At 38.2% G+C, this 23084-nt stretch overlaps 1 long non-coding RNA gene across 1 annotated transcript in view; it reads left to right on the top strand.

Moving 5' to 3' along the window:
- LOC132681970 (uncharacterized) overlaps positions 1-22084 on the top strand; it is a 214154-nt gene extending 192070 nt beyond the window's left edge. Inside the window, exon 4 of the long non-coding RNA XR_009611365.3 lies at positions 22023-22084. This is a non-coding gene — a long non-coding RNA (uncharacterized LOC132681970). The remainder of the gene's footprint in view (positions 1-22022) is intronic.
- Positions 22085-23084: the final 1000 nt, after the last annotated feature.

The raw sequence follows: 23084 nt of genomic DNA, 5'->3' as shown, positions 1-23084 counted from the left end.
CTGTTTCTGAGAAGGAGTCCAAAAGCGGATCAGTTAGTGTGCTTTTGTTAAAACAAGTGTCTGATTCCTCCACTAGGTTGCAAGCTCTTTTGAGGGCATTGAATGTGTCATGTTCATATTGTGGGAAACCCAATCATAAGCCCAGTGTCTGTGCATAGGAAAGATACCTGCAAAGGAGATATTGTTATCTCCTTGATGTAGATAAGAAACCTGAGGCTTTAAGACATTAAGCAATGTGCCCATAATCCTATAGCTGGTGAGGAGCAAAGCCAGGATTGTCATTCAGGACTTCAGACTCTGGTCCATGGCTCTTCCCATGACACTGCAGCTACTTCTACTCTTTTTTTCCTCTGTGTTCCCAAGTTTCTAATTTTACAAGGTTCTTGGTCACATTTTAAGCTCTGTAAGTAACTTAGGGAACATACTATGTATGTTGAAACAATAGGTACCTTTAGCCTTCAAAAGACAGAGAGACAAGTAGGCATTTATAGTTTCTGCAAGGTACCATGCATGTTGCTAAGTATATTACTAATCCCATCTAATTTAATTTTCTTAACTATTCCATGACATAGTAGTACTATGGTCCCATTTTACAGATGAGGAAACTGAGGCAAATAGAGGTTAAATTACCTGTCCAAGGTCACACAATCATTTATACCCAGGTCAGCCTGACTCCAAAACCCAAATTCATGTAACTACACTACACTATGGTACCACAGTTCAGTGTCTCTCAAAGCTTTATTTTAATCTAATTGGACAGTGAATGACCAAGACGACTTCTGTTTCTCTTACTTAAGAGGCAGATTTCATCAAGTCTTTTTGTAGTTCAGTGTCAAAACAGTATTTCCATTGAGATACTTCAGTGTGATTAGTACTTATTAATGAAGTGAGCTGAAAAAACGATGGAAGTTTATAACAGGAACAGTTCCTTCAGGGAGGGCTAGAATTCTTTGTGTTCTTCTGTCTTCTGCCAGGCTGCTTAGGGCACTCACCCACCGAGGGCCTTCAGCTCTATCAGAAGTGCTGGCCTTCTCATCAGCATCAGATAATCACTGGTTTCATGTTTCCACCCACCTGGCCTTCCTGTTGCAAATCGCTGACATTCTTTCTTTCAGGGAGAGCCAGGAGCCAGTAACTATAATCCCTTTCTGTCCTTTGCCTCAGCTTCCTCTTCTTTTTATCTATAGAGACTTTATACCCACACTTAAGGAGAAACCTGCTGTCAGGATGCAACCAAAAGCCTAGGCCAGTGACAGTTGGGCAGGAATGAGATTCCTGGCACACGTGTGAAGGAAGTGAGTTGGGGCAAAAGGAATGATGATGATAAATTAAAATAATGCTGAAGCAAAGTGGAATAGCAGCGGGTATGTGGAAAGTGTCATTAATGTTCTAAAGGGAACCTAAAGTCATTCTTGGAAATGTAATCTATAAGGTGAAACTGCAACCTAAGAATTTGTTTTTATGGTCGTCTCGCTTCCCAATAAAGAGATGAGACGCCACATGGCAGCCAGGTTGTGAAAAAGTCAGAAATTTTGAACATTTGCCTCCTTGATTTTTGGATAGGGACAGTTGTATATCACATCCGTGCATGTATCTGGCATGTCTTAAAGAATCAGTCTTACGTCCTGAAATGAATGCTCAAAGCTTCATGTCTCAGCCTTCAGGATCCCCCCGCCCCCGAGATGCACTTTCACAGGTGTTTGGGTGTGGGGTAGAGGTGAGGGAATACTTCTAGCTCCTGCATCCCCTTACTGACTCAGCACTCGGAGTATGCTTCCTGAACCTGGCAAAGGTCATACTGCCCCCAGAGACGGACCGTGAATAGCCTGCCAGGTTGTCGAATCTTCTGGCTGGGGAATTAGATTTGGGGCTTCCCACAGGAAGTCTGGCGGGACTTTTCTACCTGCTTAAGCTGGTGGCCTCCGGGATAGGGGGACAACAGTAATCTATCATATTCTTCTGGTGCTATATTTGGTGCAGCACCATGCCCAATTTGCACTGAAATCTTTTGTGTGGTTAGAGATCTTTCACATCTTTCTTTTTCGTTAAAATGAAGAAGTTTTTACTGAAATCAAGCATCATTATCCTGCCAAATCAATAAAACTGGGGCCGAATCATCTCTTCTTGCTCCCAACTTGTGAATTAAGGAGATTTTCTTTGTCTAACTCTTCTTCTGCAAAGGGTGATTCCCTTCACTAGTGCTTCACTCAGTCAGAAAACTTTGTGAGGCTGGCAAGGCTCACACGTATCCAGAGCTCTCCTAACTTCCTAGCACCAGCAGGCCTTCTCCAGAGAGCCAGTTTGCTAGACGAAGACTGGCTCCAGACAGCAGCTGATATCCAATTGCCTCACAAACCAGAAACGTTTAGTGTGAAGTTAGGATGCAGGCTCTGGAGTCACTGCGGCTGGTTTCAAACCCTTCCGTGGTACTAGCTGTGTGACGTTGGCTGAGTTATTAAACTCTCTAAGCCCAGTTTGGAAACAGAGGCCCTAATTTCTATCCCGTAGACTGTGGCAATGGAGGGTGTTAGGCTCTCAAAGTACCGTAGATACGTGGTCCTCTCACTACAGACTGGAAGCCTTGGCTCCAGCTGCCACATGGCTGTGAATGTGGCCACCAGCAGCGTTACTACAAAGAGCTGAGCAGACAAGAACAAATGGGGTTAGCACACATATGAACCGGAAGATTTGTAAAACCCTAGCTATCCCTACTCAACCAAGCCAGCATCCTCTTATTAGAAATATTTGGGAGAAGTTTTAGTTGCCGGTAGAATGTAATGCAAATGAGGATGAAGCCAAATACCTACTGTCTTTTGACTATTACGAATGTTAGCTTTTATGGTATATACACCCAGGGCTGTTGTGGCCTATGAAACACCTGTTACATATCTATTTATCTGAGTCTATCCTTAGTTATTTTATGTACAGCCACTGTTTTGGCCATAGAGCTCTTATAAAAAGGAAAGATTGGATAATTAAGTCAAATCGTATGATTTCCTGAAATTAACAATAGGCTTTCTATTTTGTATTCCTGTCTCTCCCTCTAGAATTTTCATTTTCACAGGTGAGATTGGTTCATCCTGAAATTTAAGTAGAATGAAGAACAGGCAAACTCAAATAGAAAAATAAATGCAGGTCATCCAAACTGAAATTGTATTCTGGGTCATCCGCAAAATGTCTTTGACCTCCTTTTGTTTCCACAGCTGTAAAATGGAAAAATTACAGCCAATTCCATAATTTTAAGTGTAATGAACAAAGCACTAGAAAGTACTTTTAAAATTAAGGTCGTGCCCATCTTAATTTCCAGCTTTAAGCACAAAGGTGATGCAAAACAGGCAGTTAAATAGTCTGTCTCATGAGTAAAATAGTATTTTATGTGGTATATGGTTCTTTGTTTGCCTAGGAAATTCTATTATGGAGCAAAACAAAAAAACAAAACCAAAAACAACAGACAAACAAAAAAACCCACCCCATTTAATTGGGAGTCAGGAATCCTGGGTTATAATTCCAGAATGACCTTGGATTAATGAGGTGACTTCCCATCTTGGAATTTTTATGTTCCTTATTTGCTACTTGAAGGAGTTGATGCTCTCTGGTTCCTCTTTTCATTGCCAACACACTAATGATTTTATTTAATCAATAATGTAGAACGATTATGGTATCAACAGTTCTCTTCTGAGATCTAGCAGAGGTCAAATGGTTCAGGAAAGTGGGGAAGGGAGAAGAGGAGGAGGGAGAGGAAGATGCGGGAGAAGAGGAAGAAATGGATAGGAAGAGGGAGAAGGAAAAGGAAGATTCCTTTAGATGCCATGGAGCAGTACTGGCCTCACATTGATACTATGAAATACCCATGGTTTATCTTTGTACTTTTCACCGTTCTGTATTAATTCAGTTCCCAGCTCCCATGCTCTCTACAGATATCCAGATGAACAGTGTCTAGCTGATGTTCTAATCTTCCCACCCTCCTTAGGTGTGCCCTCCCCTCAAGAGTCCCCATACCTGAAAATCTCCTCTCTTTCCTCACATATCTGAGTCCAGCTGCAAGTTGGGAGATACTTAACTAATTAATTAATGCCTAAATGAGAATGACTTAATCTCTAACCCTCCTCCAGATACTTAATCAATTATACTTTTTTTAAAAAGGGTGCCTGCAACTAGCCTGTTAGCAGAGAATGAAGTGAGGGGCAAATCCAAGAGGTTGGGGGCAGAGTTGCAAGAGCACCACCAGAGCCATGCATGCAGGTCCTGCGGGATTCTGCTCCCTATGATAGTTCCCCAGAAACACCTCCTGCTTCCTCGGCCCTTCTCATTCTTTTTGTCTGAACACAGAGATGCTAGGAAGTGAGCTCTTATCACAATAGCTCCCTTGGGGCATCACAAATTCCTCATGAACTAAATCAGGATATAAACAAACAAACATAACCAAACAAATGAATAAATAATCCACAGCTGTTTGGTGATGACATTAGTGGCTGTGACTGTGCGAGTAGAAAGAGCAGAGCCTGGGTCTTCTCTCTTAAGTTGATACATGCCTAGATCCTAACAGCATCAAAATGATAATGGAGGGCAGTCAATGTTTACCTGGGATGAAGAATAAGTCAGGTAATTTCTTGGACAACCTGCTTTCCCCCAAAGCCTATTCATTCCCAGCCAGGTATTAAATGTTAGAGTCAGAAACAGGGAACCAGAGTTTTTCCTTTTTGTGCTATAGCCTTCCTTACTGTTATAGCTGATTCTGTTGTAGCTGCAACCAGAAGGCAAGGACCCCAGGTCCCTGACTGCATTAGAAGAAGGATCAGTTGTCTCCCAACAAATGAAGAATGTAGTAGCAGAACAGAGTGGAGTCTAAGGAGTTACCAGGGCACTCAGCTATGACCATAAGGCTTGATCCCAAACCCTGATTTTACTGGGGAGTACTGGTACTTCCCTAATCATGCAGCTGAAAGCCAACAACACATGGACTGTATCTGATCTCGAGAGCCCAGACACCCCTCTCTGCTGCTCCGGAATGCAGTGGGCAGTGGAAGATACTCACATCTTCTTGTCTCTATGATTGTTCCCAGGGATATTGTTCTAGAAGGCTTTGTTTGTGTGCTGCCTGATCATTTTCCCTTTTTTATACAGCGGGATACAAAATAAGTATTTATCATCTAGTTTGTTGCTTCCTAAACTTTTTTTTATATTCCTGAGAAAAATTCCCATGTACAGTCATGGAAAAATCTCACCTACAATTCCCAGAGGTCTCTGGATGGGCTGAAGATGGGTTCAGTGGACCCCAGCTCAAGAACCCTGATAGAGGGAGCCATCCTTGCTCAAGAAAAGCAATGCAAGAGATACCAGGTATCTCTGATAGAGGTGTGTGTGGTATTGGAGCAGGGATAATCTAGAGGCAGGGATAATCTAAGTTTCTCTACCCTTTCACTACTTCTTCTTCAGAAACACTTATTGTTATCAGATAAAAAGTGTCTTCAAAAATTTGGGAAGCATTGCCTATGCTTATTTTTAAAATATGTTAGTTATATTTTCAAATAATATGCTCAATATGTTTTCCTTCAAATTTTAAACAACCTTTCAGGTGATGTACTTTTGAATTTAAAGCAATGGTCTACTTGCTCATCTAAAAAAGGACAATGAAATTTTTTTTATATTTCTAGACTTTTTGGGCAGTCTTAAGTGTGTGTATTATACTGCTAGGTAGTCCTGAGAACATCTCAGTCATAGGAAGGGGATTAAATGCACATTTGTATGGATGCATGTTTATTTGATCTCATCATTAACATTAGTTATTACCTCCGTAATTATGATTGGAATATATAATCTCAAGTCCCATTAAGTCTTTTTCTTCTAGTCTCAGCAGGCTCTTGTTTCAACTAATTAACACAAAGGTCATTGTTCTCATTTTTAGAATACCAACAGATTGTAAAAACACAACACTGATTATGCTGCCAGGTTGGGAAAGACACAGCATGAACAGAATCTTCTTCTGCTCCATGAGAAGGAGTGGGCTTTTCCTCCTCTTGTCTCTGCCTGGGTAGAATTGACCAAAGATCAAGAGGAAAGTTCCAATCAAAATCTCTCTGGATTGGGAACATTGTTGTGAGTGTACATCCAGTTGTTTGTGGAATCCTAATGATTTTCTTGAAGATGGTGGCCCTGGGTCTTTCTCAGCTGAGAGATGATTCAGTCAGCAAATATTGATCATGTTAGCAACGTGCTGGTGGCATAACATAATTGCTGGGAAGGGACTCTCAGTCTTTCAGTAGTTAAGTAAAAGTGGAGACAACAAGCTACTTAATTGGTATATAAGGTGATATAAGGTAGAAGGTGATACATGCCAGAAAAAAGGTACAGATTGATCTATTACACATACAAAGGGAATAGAAGATGAAAGATACCGTCTAGCTGGAGAGGAATCAGGGAGGGCTTGACATGAGGAAAGCCACTGAGGTGAGCCTAGAGAATGAGAAGGATTGGAATATGCAATGATGGAGGACAGTGGATTCTAACACCCTCGCAAAGGCATAACCCAGAGGACCTCGGGAACTCTAGCACAACGTTTGTGTGTTTGCCTTAGCTAAGCTGCATGTCATTTCTTCTGTCCTAACTCTGCTTCACTCATCTCTCTCAGTGATTAGCCCCAGATTGGCAACGCCAGCAGGGACCAAGGGGAATTCTTCATTAATGCAGGCTGATGCTTCTAACTACTTTCCTGATAACTGCTAGAAAAAACCAGATTAATGAAGGCTCTACCCTATCTCAGAAGCATAGCTTAGAATACAAATCAGTGTGGCATCCAGTTTTGGAGGAAATCTTTAAAAATCTGCAGTTAAGTAATAAGCTGACCACAGCTAAAGTTTTTCTGGAGGAAAGCAAATAACAGTTGAACTAGCCAGACAGAGAGAATAGCTACTCTGAAAGAGTGATAGTTGAAAAAAAAAAGCTATTTTTCTTCCATCATAGCTGATGTATAAAGGAGATATCCCAGGAATAGCTCATATGTGAAACAAAATCGACGTGTTCAGGGAGCTGTTTCCAAAGACTTGACTTTGAACACCAGAAGAAACAGAAATAGTCTCTAATGGGGTAATAAATTGAAAGTGAATCCAGATTTCTGGTTCCCCTTCATCTTATTTGAAATTCAGTATACACCCTTACTAAATTTCTTTGTGTTTTTACCGATTTATGAAAACTAATTTCTGTATAAATATATCCCATGTGCACTTACATTGATTTAATGTGAAACATTTCATGTATTCATAAGTGTAATTTTTGCATGAGCTTTTTCAAGTGTAGTCCTTTGTCTTTCTTGTTCTTTTTATGTTGACTTCACCACCACCCAGTCTTCCTTCCACCTACGTAACCCAATACTCAAACTAATCCTTGTGAGCACCTAGTATGTGTAGACCCTATTTGCTGCAAGCTCATATAATCATAATTTGCATATGTACAAATATACCTGTACAGGGTGTTTTGCACTGGTTTATTGTACACAAAAACTAGCCTCATGCAAATCATACTTCTCGATCTCGTTTTTCCACTCACCATTTCTTTGTGGAAATCAGTCCAAGTCAAATGGTTTACCTCTCATCCTTTCCTTTTAATGACTGCATTGAGTTTCATGGTGTGGATAAAAAATTTGAGGTTATCATACTTTGCTTTATTCTTGGGAGGAATAGTTTTAAATGCCACCCAAATACTTATATTTCAGATGTCAACAAGCTAGGCTTATAAAATCATGTTTTTACATCAGCCATTGATATTAAGAAGCTAATTAGATTTGCGCACACTACAGGGATCCACTAGAGACTCCCATTGTTCGTAGTTTACCTCCCCACCCCACCCCCCCAACCCCCTAGAAGTACTGGAAGCCTTCAGTTTCACCATCTGGCAGGAGAACAGGCAGATAAAGACCATATTTAAGGGGTCATTCCAAGTGAAACTGGCTTTGGGCTGGTTTCTGTTGCATATTCATTCAGTAACAACATTTCTGCCTTCTTGGCATTTCTCCTTTATATGGGCAGTTTTTGCCTCCAGCCTGCTACTTCTGTCCACATCCTGTGTCACTCATCCCACCTTCTACATTACCCAAGTGCAAACCTCTTACTTGCCCTCTCTTCCTGTACTTTTCATATCTGTCTGGTTTGGTCATTCCTCCTTGCTGAGCTAATTTTCTTTCTTTGTGCCACACTTCCGGAACGTTCCCTATTTTTCCACCTCAATATCTCTGGCTTATACCCCTCATCACATGTCCACAAAAACCACTCTTTGGATTAAGTTTGAATTGCAGGAATAGTTCTTTACTTGGCTTTCCTCTTTCACGAGCTTACTAACCCCCTGAGTACACTGTCTGTATTGTCTAACCTATCTTGTGGGCCCAGAACTCAGCACACTTCATGGGGCCTTCTGTGCAGCAAATGCTCAGAAGACATTTGTTGGGCTGACTTTGTTGCATTTGTATTCATTGCATGGTGATTTTGGCTCCCAGAGTCTGTTATTTCTCACCATTGGCTCCATACATTCTTCAGTCACCAGCTGCCCATGAAACATCTCCTGCATTTATTTTTCTCCCTTTTCTCTGTCCCTTCCCCTCCCAACACTTCAGTTTAGCTCCTTATTATTTCTCCTCTGGGCTATTGTACAAAGGTTCTCTGAGTAGCCATCCTGTTTCCTGTATCTCTTCAGTCATATATATTAAATATAAACTTCACATATCTTAGCTCTCATTTTGTCATTTCCTTACAACAACTTCCAGTGCTTTCAGCCAAATGGATAAAACCTTAGGCTGGCTTTCAAATGCGCCCCATGCACTGGTACCAGGCTCTATGTCCAGGCTTATCCATACCACACTACATCGTCTTGTCATGGTTATCTTGGACTATTGTGTATTTTCATTTTCTGTATTTGAAAATTTTAGCTGCTTAGTGTGTGCCTTATTTTTTTCCTTTTTTTGCACCTTAAATATGAACTCATCTCTATTGTTGATAATTTACCCATCTGGAAGGTCTTGAAGATCACTATCAGATCCCACAGCCTTTGTGAGAACTGCTTTGATTTCTTTCTACCAGATGTCATTCTTTCTGCACTAACTTCATCGTGTTTTGTTTATGCCACTCTTCTGGTTCTGTTTATTTTATATCTATCTATCTATCTATCTATCTATATGATAATTAAAATAAAAGATAAAATAAAAGGTATTTAAAATGAAAGATAATTAAAATATACATCAAATGTATTTTAATTATCTTTTATTTATTATACTAAATATATTATCAAATTATGTATTACTATATAATTTATATACTGTATATTTAATATATAATCATTTATATATATGTATATGTGTGTGTGTATATATTATATATGTGTATATGTATATATATCATTTATTATATAAATATATTATCAAATTATGTATTACTATATAATTTATATACTATATATTTAATATATAATCATTTATATATGTGTGTGTGCATATATATACATATACATTTGTGGTTCCTTTTGTTATATATATTTGATTACTAGACTATAAATCTTTTAGGCTAAAGATCATGCCTTATTGATCTTTGTTTCTTGCACTATGTACTTTAAATAGGATTCTTGAACTTACATAAAACTTTTAAAGAACAATTTAACTGTTCCTTACAAAATCCCCAGTAACTTTGGGCCAGCTTCACAACCTTTAATAAGAGAACACTAAAGTGAGATCTTCTTGACTCAAAGTATAATATCATAAAATGTTTATTGTAAGAATGTTATAAATTGAAATAAAAAGTAATTTTTACCTATATATTTTAAGTAATACTCATGGGTATAGAATATTATTTCAATGAGTTATCCCCTATTAACTAATACCTAGAGCAATAAAGAGTTTTGTAATATTTTTGGCGCTTTCAGAATCTTCTTAGATATACTAATCCATATGGCACCTCCATTGTTGAAAGAGAAGATGTGTTATTTCTACTTACAGAGCACATAAATGCTGGGCCAAAGCATTTCTTTCCAATATTTTTAAAACACTTATTCTTTTTTCTCGTTTTAGTAAAAAATTACCTGCACTTTGACCTAAGTAAAACATGTGCTGTGTAAGTCTTTGTTGTGTACAATTATTATTTTTTTAAGGTAATTTCTTAAACAAATGATTCACCCAAAAATACGGAATTTTCACTTCCACTAGACTTACTTGTTATAAGCAAGAATTTCTCTGGTCAAAATGAATCAAAGAACAGAAAAGAGCTCTCAAAATTATAGGGTTGGAAAAGGACTTTTACTTTCATATTGTAACAGGTTATATATATATATATATATATATATATATATACAGTATTATACAGTACATACATGTATATACATATTATACAGTATATACATATATATAGTATTAAAAATTTTAATATATATACAAATATATATCACCATTTTTTGGCAACATTTATTATATAAAATTATACTAACAGATAACTTTTTGATTCCTGTATATTGATTTATTTGCTCATTTCAGGTATTGTCTTTGAAAAATAAAACAGAAGCAAAATAAATTGAGAACAAGGAACTCTACTAGATGATCTATTATTGTTCTTCTAAATTCCTGATATGTCTGGATCTGAGCCAAAGCAAACAAGGGCATCACTCACAAAGAATATGATGAGATATGCCTTTGTAAACTCTGGAGTCCTACTGCTCTCATTCTTATTCTTACAAAGAAAATTGTGGCAATTATTGAGTATCACATAGATACTAGAACAAGAAGCAGTATTGAGTCTTCCAAGCATGTCCTGTATATTTAAAACAGCTCAAGAAAAGGAAATGGTACAAGTTACCTAGATAGTTATGTTTTTAAAAATTAATTAAAAGGTCTTAGAGTTTTATTTTATTTTGGTTAACAGACCAGAATTTAACTTTAGTGTGCTTGGCTCTATGCTTTTTACCTGGATCAGAAAGCAAGGGCCTTCCTTTCTTACCTCTCTCTTTTATTTTTTCTTATTGCTCAGCATATATTTATTTTTTTCTTTAATGGCCTTCTGCCTTATTTTGACCAAGCAAAGCAAGCAAGCAAACAAATGAACACAAAAGCCCCAGGACACCTTGTACATGGAAAGATCAGCGTAATTCATAAGGAACAATCTTCTACAACCTTTACTGAACTTTAAATATATGACTCACATGTAAATGTGTCAGTATCCCATCATCAGACTATGTATTAACACGCTGAAAACCTGAATTAAAATGCAACTGTAGAACAAGTTTAAAATCAATATCAGACACACAGTCATTATATATTTAAGATACATTTAATCACACGTTCAAGCATATATTTTTCTACAGAACTAGGTTTAGCCTTGATTATTAATTGCTTTTTGTTTAGATAGTCTTCTTAGAAAATGATTACAGTAATGGTTTATTTAGATGTCTCAAATTCTGTGGTATTTATGATCAATGTGTATTTTAATTATTGATAGATTTAGGAACCTTGCCATGTGTACCCTACCAGATGTGTTTCTATAGAGTCTGAGTTAGGAAATGAGCATAGAGAGAAGTGTTCAGTCTTGGCTCTGCCCTCAGTGGTTTTGTGACCGCAGGTCTCACTTTCTTCCTCTGCATTTATGAATGTCTATCAATCTATTTTAGTTTTCCTAGGAATGTACATGGAGAACAACTCCACCCAGGATTTGGTCCTCAGATAGTGTCTGATACCATTCTCTCATTTTAACTTTATCAATGAACATATCATACATTATATGTGCTGCGTAGCAGGGACTTTCCAAACCCCACTGGGGGTTCAATTCCATTCTTATGATCTTGGAAAGCCTGAGGACCATGATATTGCTTTGATGATCTCTCCTAAGTATAGGTCCACAGTTGGTGACAGATCCCTGATTTCAGACAGACACATTTCCACATGGAACGGTTTAACTGAGGTGTGAATGGACTTGGTACCAATCAGGGTGGTTTAATATTGCACAGACCCTGGAAGATTGGAGCAGATAAGTGACCAGTCCCACTAGCCAAAACTAAGACCTTCATTTGATAGTCTTAACATAGGATATGTCCCAAAGTCTGTGACACTGGGAATGCTTATGATGTGACTTTGAATTACTGTGATACATACCCCCCTGCACACACACATAATTATTTCCATGTGATTTGATTTATTTAAATTTGAGTTTTGCTACATTTTAGCCACCAAGCTTCTAAGTAATGGGAGTTTATATTTAGCTACTACCACACAGCTGGATAGTAGCTCAAATTCATAGAAGTGTAACTCCTGAAACACTAGCCTGGGTCCCATTCAGTCTTTGCTATTTTGATTCTTTAACCTCTGGTTATATAAGGGAAATCTTTGAAAAAGTTTACATGGAATCTAATTTTCTTCAGACAATTCACAGATTAGCTTCTGTTGCAAATTCCAAATTTTCCACCATAAAGGTATACTAATAAACAAAACAACACCTAAATACAAATTGTGCTTCCTCTAACAAACTAGAATCACCTGCTTCTATAAACCATGGTTCTTTATTTTCCCTCTGACCTTGGGCTACCTCTCAGGCCATTTTACTGTTTCCAGCCCTCTCTCTCAATTTCAGCTTATCCTTAGGTGCTAATTAAAATGGCAGGTGTTAAATTGATCATTAGCACGTTTCAGCTACTGCTCTGAGCACAAAAGTCCCTCAAGTGATTCTTTGTTTCTCCCAATATAATCCCTCTTTCTCCAGACATCTCTGCTGCTTTTCCCTAGCAGCTCTAACTGCTTCTTAAAAGAGAAAGCAGATAACCTAGCATGTCTGCCCCAGCTGTTCTTCATTTATTTCTCAGGCTTGTTCCCTCTGAGTAAATGACACAAGCAGATTTTTTTTTCTTTTAGTAATGGGCCAGCATCTTATTTAAGTATTTTGGAAAAATAAAACAAAGCAAACCTCTGTTAGACAGATTTTCTACACTCCACATTCAGACTCCATGTACCCAAGTAGACAGCATATGGACACACTTCTTTCTTTAAAAAAAGTATTTTTTGGGGGGGGGGGGGCGCCTGGGTGGCTCAGTTGGTTAAGCGTCTGGCTTCGGCTCAGGTCATGATCTCATGGTTCATGAGTTCGAGCCCCGCGTCAGGCCTGTGCTGACAGCTCAGAGCCTGGAGCCTGCCTTGGGATTCTCTGTCTCTCTCTCTCTCTGCCCCTCCCCTGCTCATGCTCTGTCTCTCTCTGTGTCAAAAATAAAGAAAACATTAAAAAAATCTTTTAGAAAGTATTTTTTTGTGTATGGTAAGAGCAGTTACCTTGAGATTGACCCTTTCAAAGTTTTTTAAGTGCATAATATAGTATTGTTAATACAGGCACTAATGTTATACAGCAAATGTCAGCATGTATTCATTTTGTGTAGCTTATTCATCCTGTATAGCTAAAACTTGAAACTGGTTGAACAGCAGCCCCCGTTTCTTTCTCCCTTCTGCCAGAGTCTGGCAACCACCATTCTACTCTGGGTCTGTTTGTCTATGTCTACTTATTTGACTATTAGATACCTCATACAAGTGGAATCATACAGTATTTGTCCTTCCGTGTCTGGTTTGTCTCACTGAGCATAAGGTCCTCCAGGTTCATCCATGCGGTTGCAGGTGGCAGGGTTTCCTCCTTTTTAAGGCTGAATAATACTCCATTGTGTGTATATACCACACTTCTTTATCCATTCATCTGTTGATAGACCCTTAGGTGGTTTCCACATCCTATTGTGAATAGTGCTGCAGTGAGTCTGGGGGTGCGGATATCGCTTCAGATTCCCAATTTCAGTTCTTTTGGATATCTACCAGGAGAGGGATTGCTGGATCATATGGTAGATCTGTTTTTAGTTTTTGAGGAACCTCCATAGTGTTTTCTCTCTGCCCTCCCCCCCCATGATGCCACATCACTTTCTGCCTGCGCTGTGTTAGGAGAAGTCCGAGGGAAGACATCACTGTTTCCAGTGTAGGCAGAGGTAGTGTTATTAGGGCTTCTCTGGACCCTGGAGGCACCAGGTAACTGGAGAGAATGCTGAAAGTGCTCTTCTTGAACCTGAGTTCTCTTTGACTATGGCTAAGGCACCCCAAGTTTAGCAATTCCTGAACTTTGAATGACAAAGCAATTTTGCCACGTTTGAATGGTCTTCTGGTTTGAACCATATCGCTTAATTTCTCTTAGGGCAGTGTTTCTCAAACTTGCCTGCACATCAGAATCATCTGGGGGCCTTTAAAAACCACTGATGCCTATGTTCCACCTGCAGAGACTGACTTAGTTCCTAAGTAACAGTGAATTACTTAATTGTGGAGTGGCCCTGGCTTTGGAATTATAAAGTTCCCCAGGAGAATCTAATATAAAGCAAATGTTGAGAAGCATAATTTTATCTCAGTTTATTCTGCCACTTACATGAAGCAGAAACCAGGGTAGGAATAAGACATTGGTAGCTTCTGCCTGAATGAGTTTCACTTTTGCACCTGGATGCTGGAGATGAGCAATGCTTCAACCTCAGACTCTGCCATTAAGGTACAGTGATTCCGACCTCCAGTTAAATGGAACCAGTTGTTGCCTGGGTCTAACCAGTTAGTTTAGGAACCACTACTCCTGAGGAGAGGAGCTAGTAAGGGCCCCAAAGTGCTCCTCCAACAGCCATCCTGAGCCGGGGCAAGTGAGGGATCCCCTAGGGGCCAAGACAGAAATTTGGGGAAAATAGAGACACAAATAGCACCTGCCCCAATTAGTCCCACTTCATTCATCAAATTTATTCATTAATAAAGCATATGGAGGAAGCTCTGTATATTTGAATCCCATGGATTTAATAGTGCCATAGGGTATTTGCAGAAAAGGCATGCTCCATTTGTTTCCATAAGATGGATTCATTGGGCTCTATTTCCAGACAAGGTAATTGGGATTACCTGGAATAAGCCAGAAGTTTTGGCAATCCTTTTGATGTTGGGGAGGAATCCTTCCTTCTGTGCCAAAGCAGTTAGATTGAGATAGCAATTTCGTTGCTAATTGTATCCACTATCTAACAGATTATTCATTGAGCCTATCTTCATGATGAGATACAAAGACAGGAGTCCTGTTCTGGAAGCATTTGCTGTCTTGCAGGTTGATGTGGGGAGAAGATGGCAGATGCTATGGAAGAGAGTAGAGGGGACACCAAAGAGGAAGTGGTCACATTTATAATAATAACTGTCCTGTGTCAAATGCTTGCTGTTAGCTCATGAAGCCCGTGTTCTTTTTATTTATATTTTACAGAAGAGGAAACTGAGGTACAGAGAGTATATGAATCTTAATGAGCACCACACAGCTTATTACAACTGCAGATAAACCAAGGCTATTGGGCCTCTGGGTTAGGTTTATGCTATTGGGCTCCAGTGCCTGATAATATGTATATGTGCAAGACTTCATGAGGAGAAAGTCCTTTTTTCTGGATAATGTAAGTGACAGGTGCAATTCAGGAAGAAAAAGCTTCATGAAAAAGACAAAAGAGAATTAAGGCACTTTTTGGGGTTTTAGTCTGTTAGGAATTACACATGAATTAAGTGGAGAGCTACAGGTTGGTGGGAAAACACAGCAAGAAAACATAGCCATGATGGGAAATTGTATATACTGGTACTGAAATTGAATTTTAATCTGAAATGCACGTACCTTGAACGAATCTAAATAGGGCAGAGCTCAGTCTGTTTTGTGTGTTAGAAACATAGAGGAATGAACTGCAGGGAGTTGCAATGGCATTAGAGAAATCAATTAGCAGAATCTTGAATTAAGGCACTTTGGAGAGAAGAGGTCTGAATTAAGGCCAGGATAGTGGAGAGGAAGAAGGGAAGATGAATAGAATATGCTCCATAACTAGAATTTATGGCTCAGACTCTCAGTGACAAATCAGATATGGGGATAGGGAAAAGATAGCAGTCTAGGATTATTGAGTAGATGGTGGAGATACTTACCCGTTCATACATACAGATATGTAATAGATAATCTATCATGTGCGCTCATGTGACAGACCCTGTGTGAAGTGTTGGGATATGACACTGAACAGCCCAGGCAGAGTCTCTGTCTTTAGGGTCTCACATCCTAGAGAAGTTGGAAACAGCATGTAATGAAGTAAACAGATAATTCAATAATGGTTACAGCAGTGAGTGCCATTAAAGAAATAAACAGGATGAGAAAGGGGAGATCATTTTAGTTTGGAGGGCAGGAACAAAGAAGAGCTATCTGGGGAGGGAATATTTAAGTTCAAAACTGAGTGATGAGAAGAACTCAGCCCTGCAAACACCCAGTGGAAGAGGGGTTGAGACAAAGCAAACAGTGAGCACCAAAGCCCTGGGGTAGGATGGATGCCTTGGTACAGAAATGGAATTTCTTTGAGGATGCTTAGAAATGGAATTTCTTTGAGGATGCTTAATGTGAGAAGAAGAGAAGATAAGATGTGATGAATCTAGGGACATATACAGGGACCTGGTCATACAGCCTTGTAGTCAAATGTAAGGAGTTTGGTTTTCGTTCCAATAACAATGAGAAAAACTTTGGAGGGTTTTAGGCCAGGTAGCGACATGATCCATCCAGTATAAGGGAACAGAGGGAGAGCAGTCAGTTTGGGGGAGGTACTCATCCTGGTTATGTTAAGTTTGATCAACCCATTGTACATTCAGAAAGATGTATTGAATAGACAATGGGAATTGTGGGCCAGGTTAGGGGAGAATGACGTGGGACATGACATCAGACATGGGAGTGATCAATACGTATGACATAGGACTGTGGGTGGAAAGAGAAGAGAGCCAATAATGAGTCCCGGAGGACAAGGAAGTGGAACCAGTTACGCTATCTTCATATAATAAAAATTACTCAGCCACAAAGACTTGTGTATATTGATATACACAACAGTGTACATAGATCTCATAAGTGATTATGATGAGTCCAAGAAGTCTGATAACAAAAGGTAACATATCATGTGATTTCAATAAAAGGAAATGTAAACTAATCTATCATTATGGAAAAAGTTCAGTGATTGTCTGAACATGAAGAAAAGAGGAAAATGAAGAAAGGGAAAGGAAAGGATTACCAAGGGACACGAAGAAACTTTGGTGGTAAAGGGCATGTTTATTATTTTGGTTATGGTTAAGATTTCCCAGGTGTGTACGTATGTTGAAGATTATCAAATTATATGCTTTACAGAAGTGCAGTTTATTGTGTCAATACATCAATAAACCTATCTTTTCTAAAGTCTCCAGAATACAGAAGAAAAAGAAAGACCCAAAAAAGTTATATTTAGGTATACAACTAATATTTGTGTATAGAAACAGAGAAGGTGAAACAGAAAGTATATTCAAATACGTTTTAGGGGAAAAATAACTTTTTGATTTACAAAACATGCAAAGCTTTTAATCGAAAAGTCTGTTAACTGAAGAATCCCTGGGTGGCTCAGGTGGTTAAGTGTCTGACACCTGATTTCAGCTTAGGTCATGCTGTCACGGTTCATGAGATTGAGTCCTACATGGGGCTCTGCGTTGACAGCACAGAGCCTGCTTGGGACTCTCTCTCCCAATCTCTCTGCCCCTCCCCCAATTGTGCTTACTTGCATGTACATGCTTTCTCTCTCTCCCTCAAAAGAAATAAACAAACTGACTTTTAAAAAGTCTATTAACTGAAAAATTTATAAAAATCAAATGATGTGTTAAAGGAAATGTTGTAATACACAAAAACGGTGAATATAATAGGATATGTTTATAATTTATTTTGCAGCGGCTAGTTAACATGGATGTTTCTTCTAATTGTGTATGTAGTTAACATAATGATTTATACAATTATATATATATATTAAATTCATATTCTTGTACTTATTGCTACATAAGCAGGAAATAATAAATAAACATAAAAACTGTGTGGTAGCCAAGCATCTGAGAAAATGCTTGTGTGAACAAACAAAAACTGCCTCTCTAGTAGGTAACAGAACTGCCATGGGAAACTTGTTCTATTTGTTCTCCTCTGTCCCCCATAGACTACACCAGTGGCCAATCTTTTATAATACAGAGTCTTCTGGAAAGAATGATTATTGCTTAATGTTAGTATCCATCTCTTTAATCAGAGTAGAACTTTTTTTCATTGGAGTAAGGAATGCCTATTGATAATTGGGAATGGAAAGGAAGGAGTGGTTGAACAGGAGAACATTCCATAACCAGAAGGAACATGAATACATATGGGTCAATAGAAAGAAGAAATTAGAAAAAAAATCAAAAAGGTTAGTGGTCAGACAACAAAGGTAGATTTTGCATACTTGGCTGGACTTTCTAGAATTTGTGAAAATCAATTTCCGAATTGATGATATTCTTCTTGAGGCTATCAGGACAGTTCAGAAGATGGAAACCTCAACTTTCTCCAAATCAACTTAGTCCCCTAGTCTGGTCAAATTTCCTTAGTCCGACAGAATCTTGTCACATCCAGTTCTGCCCCATCTTTGGGAAAGAAGCCATAAAGAAGAAATTTACAAAAAGAGAAACTAGAGGTATCTTTATCCTACTTCATTCATTCATCCTTTCTGATGTTAATGGTTATAAAATGTATGCCTTCTTTGAAAGTTTATGGTTTTGTGTAAAAAGCAAGAACTTATTTCATGGCTTCTTATGACATTATTATATATCTAATTATTACTAAAAGCACACACTTATTTGGCACATAATATCATGGGAAATTTAAAGGCTTTGCCTTTGAAACAATTACAAACCATGTTGTGGGGAAGCAGGATGTATGCATGAAACATCCAGGGAAAAATTCATAGACAAATAAAGCAATGCATAGCCTGGCTGCTGAAATCCCCTGACCAACTTTTCCAATTATAAAATCCATTTCCTTATACTCAATAGCATTTTTTGTGAATCCATTTCTTTTGGATACAAGAAAATCCAATCTTTCAAAATCTTGAGCTAAGCTTACAATTTTTGCACTTAAAAAAATAATCTCATATTGCAACTATACCAACAATGATGATTTCTAACATTTCAAAATAAATGATCTCTTTCTGGTTCCAATCTGTTTTCTCAGTCTGGCTTTTGTTCTTCTGCAGAAACCAGACTTGGTCTAATTTTTGCAACTGAAATTTCCAGCCTTTTGGGACATATCTCAAAATGCCCTCTAGCCTCATCTATATCAACATTCTACCATTTATTGCCTAAATTCCACACCCTCCATTAACTCTTCTCTACTCACACCATATGTAAATGATCACTTCTCTAAACATCATTTACTTATATGATCAAACAATATTTATTAAACATGTCATACACGTGTTAGAGATAAGCCCAAATTTCTAAGGGGACTTAGAATAGTTACCCTTTAGGGCTTGATGTAGGATAAAGCAGAAAGTGGATGCTGATAAGACTAGGGAGGTAGAAATATACAATATCATAAAGAATTTAGTATTCTTTGCTAAGGAATTTAGATTTTTATCCTGTGTGATACAGCTGTAAAATTTTATATTTTCTAAGGGATTATACTGTCTTATACTGAAATCACTGGGGTATATATATTTTACTTCTGAAATATACAGTCCTTAAGTAAAAACTTAATGTAAGTCCTTACAGAAATGGTGTTTCATTCATGCTGTACATTACTTTGAAAGGAGACCTAGGTCACACATTTTGTCAAATGGAGCATTATATCACGTGTTGAAATCCATAGAGACAGCAAAGCTCTCCCTTGAGAATCTTACTAAAGTTTAAGAGAGCCAAAGGGTTCAATTGGTGAAGTAAACAATTTAAACTAATATATCCAAATGAATTCATATGATTTTTTGTGGATTTTGCTTAATGTCAAACCAAGCAAGTCCAGAAAATATGATTGTTAAAGTTCCTCTAGCAGTGTGAACTCGCCCACATGGCACATGTATAGGATTTTCAACAGCATACTAAAAAGAGCCTTTAATATGGTAGTGTATTCGCTCTAATGTTGTTATGAGAAATGCTGCCTTTTTTATTTTCCTAAATGTAGTCTTTTCACTGAAACATTTACAGAATGTCCAAGTATTATTTTTCACAATACTCTTTGCATATGGGGGAGGTATTTCTGAATAGTCATAAGATAGAATGTCAATTTCATAGCCACATTATTTAGAAAGAGAATGAGACGATTAATATTTCCTTTGTGTTTGAAAAGTAAGGAGTTAAGGAGAGGTTAATATAAGAAAGTGAAAATCACTGTCCCCATCTGTGCCTGGGTGATCTCCAGTTCTGATGACAAGAACAGTGGAGAAGAGAATGGCACTCACCCTGCCTGTGCTCCTGTCTGCATGAGGAAAGGCATGTAGGTTGGGTCAACCATTCCCTAAGCACTTTGAATATCAGTCTATTTAAATGGCTCATAATTATAGAGGAATCTTTTTTTTTTAATTTATTTATTTTGCCAGACAGAGATAATAGGGGAGGGACAGAGAGGGAGAGAGGGATAGAGAGAATCCCAAGCAGGTTCTGCACTGTCAGTGCAAAGCCCAACATGGGGCTCAAACTGCAAGATCATGACCTAAGATCTTGAGTTGGTCGCTCAGTCAACTGAGCCACCCAGGCTCCCCTCAAGGAATCTCTTAACTAAACATGTGTGCTTGGGATGGGATGAAAGATGAATTCTGATGGTGACCTGAGGATCTAGTCCTGCAATTAAATGTGTGCTAGTCTGTGATTTCCTTGAGATATAGGAGTTTGGCTTCAGACTACCTCCGCTGGGTGTATCTGCATCATTCAAGATGAGCTATTCTTTAAAAGGATTTAAAAATAAAAGATGCCACCAGGATAATAATCCTATACTTTTTTTATAACCGATTACTGTGTTCAGTACAAGGAAGTTCAAGTTTAAAATAAATGCTGCACCTGAAGCCAATTAGAAGAGAGACATTATTATTTTCTTTCTGTTTGAATCCAATTTTTAAAGACCACAAAGGGGTTATTTAGATGGCAATAAATGCATTGTAAAGTCTTTTTTCAATGACTACAAAAGCAATCTGTTGTGTTGGAAGTTAGACTAGCAAAACAATTCCGATGCTGACAAAGTAGCAGGGAAAATAAGGGTTGTTAGCGGCAGATTATCTAAATCAATATTATGCTATAGTCTAATTAATATGTACTTTGCTATTGCCAGGTAGGATTTATTAGCACAAAAGCATAATAATTCTGTCACTCAAGCTTGTTAATAAAGTTAAATTAAAGACAGATGAACCTTGATAGTTATATACATTTTTCTGTGCATTCGCCAAGTTCTTGAGAAGTCAAGAGTATGATAACATTAAATATTTTAACCGTAAGAATGTGGTAAGATTCTAAAACAATGTGGCCCTTGAAACCTGACTGGCAAAAGTAGAATTTATTTTCTAGTATGAGTGTGAATTAGGGTGAGGGCATTCCTAGCATTGAACTGGGAGTAGCCTGACCAAATCTTGGAAATGGGCCAATAATTCCCTGCCAGGAGGTTATGAGAGGACCCAGTCCTGGCCAGTGAGTATGGACGGGACCAGGCACAGACTGTGGAGAGCCGTAACTAAACAGGGTCGGTGTGCAGGTCTCAGGCAAAGGTGGAAAACCCATGGAAAGTCAGGAGGAATTTATGAGATACCAACCAGATGAGCTTGGGCTGGTACAAGTCAGTTTATTAGTTTAGACATAAGACCTTTTTGGAGGGCCAATGAATCATATCCAATGGTAACTGTGACCCACTTGTTTAAAATGTAGTTGTAAATTTGGACCATTATTGCTCCTATTAGTTTTTTTTTATTGTTGTCTTTTTAACACACATCAAACAGTACTGTGTCACTTAAGATGGAAAGTGTCCTAGTTTGGGTGCTATTTTTAAAAACTTTGCTTACTTAGTTAGGGCACCAAGATAATGACTCAATGTCCAGATCAAGCTCACCTGGTTAATATGATTGTCTTTAAGTAAACCTATAAAAAGTTCTTTTTGCCTTTAGATTTCACAAAGACATATATTAAAATAATTTAGTTAAAGGAACACAACCTGTATTATGAGATGCTTATTTGTTTATATTTACAGATCCTAACCCCGTAAGAACTCTGAGCTTCTTCCAGCTAAGTGAAAATAGTATCCTGAGGTAACTATAATATAACTAGGTGTCCCTGACTGGGAAGCTAGGAGAGTAGCTAGACCCTTGGCAGTCAATGAGAGCCTGAGACCTTTCATATTTCAGATTTCCTATTCTCACGTTCAGAGCTCTGTACTGATGAAATAGAGATGAGTGATTCCATTTCCAGGACAAGTGCCCTTTCTATTTCCAATGACACTTGCACAATTCATCACAGTACTACAAACAGGGTGAGGCCCTTTTGCACGATTCTTTGAAAGTAGTGAGATTCATTTTTAAAATCTGCTGTTTGTAAATTTGGACGTATCAACAAGAATATTCATTAAGAAAAATAAAAACCTACTCTGTGTTCTAGTCAAGCTCAAATATGGCTGACCCTTTCAGCCCGACTCAAGCCCTTTCCTCTAAAGTGATAATAGCTGCTTTACTGGAGATGCAGATCGTCTTTTTTTTTTTTTAATCTGGGCAAGGTTTTGATGTTTAGTCATTAAATGCCCACTCTATGCCCTTCCCAGCTCAGCTCCCTAAGAGTACCTGTTTGCTGTACTTGGAACTGTTAATGAGGTATTGATCAATATAGTTAATTAGCAAGCATAGAAACTTAATTGCATTTTAACTAGTTAATCAATGGCAATGCTCACTTTCATTCTGGATGTGAATACATATGTATAAGGCATAGCTATAAGCTCATAATCAAATATTCTGTCCCTAAACATGCATTACAATGTGCTCAAGGTATAAATAATGACATTTACTTTATTAAAATTGCTGTTAACAGTACCTATTGGGTAATAAGATTATTTTTAAATTTTTTTTAAGTTTATTTATTTTGAGAGAGAGAGAGCTTGCAAGCAGGGTTGGGGCAGAGAGAGGAGGGGGAAAGAGAGAGAATCCCAAGCAAGTTCTGCACTGTCAGCACAGAGCCTGATGTGGGGCTCGAACTCATGAACTGTGAGATCATGACTTGAGCGGAAATCAAGAGTCAACCTACTAAACCACCCAGGTGCCCCAGT

Source organism: Panthera onca, chromosome A1 (assembly GCF_046562875.1).
Source record: "Panthera onca isolate mPanOnc1 chromosome A1, mPanOnc1 haplotype 2, whole genome shotgun sequence".
Lineage (NCBI taxonomy): Eukaryota > Metazoa > Chordata > Mammalia > Carnivora > Felidae > Panthera > Panthera onca.
Note: the sequence above shows the minus strand (reverse complement) of the source record. Positions and strands in the feature narration are given on the sequence as shown.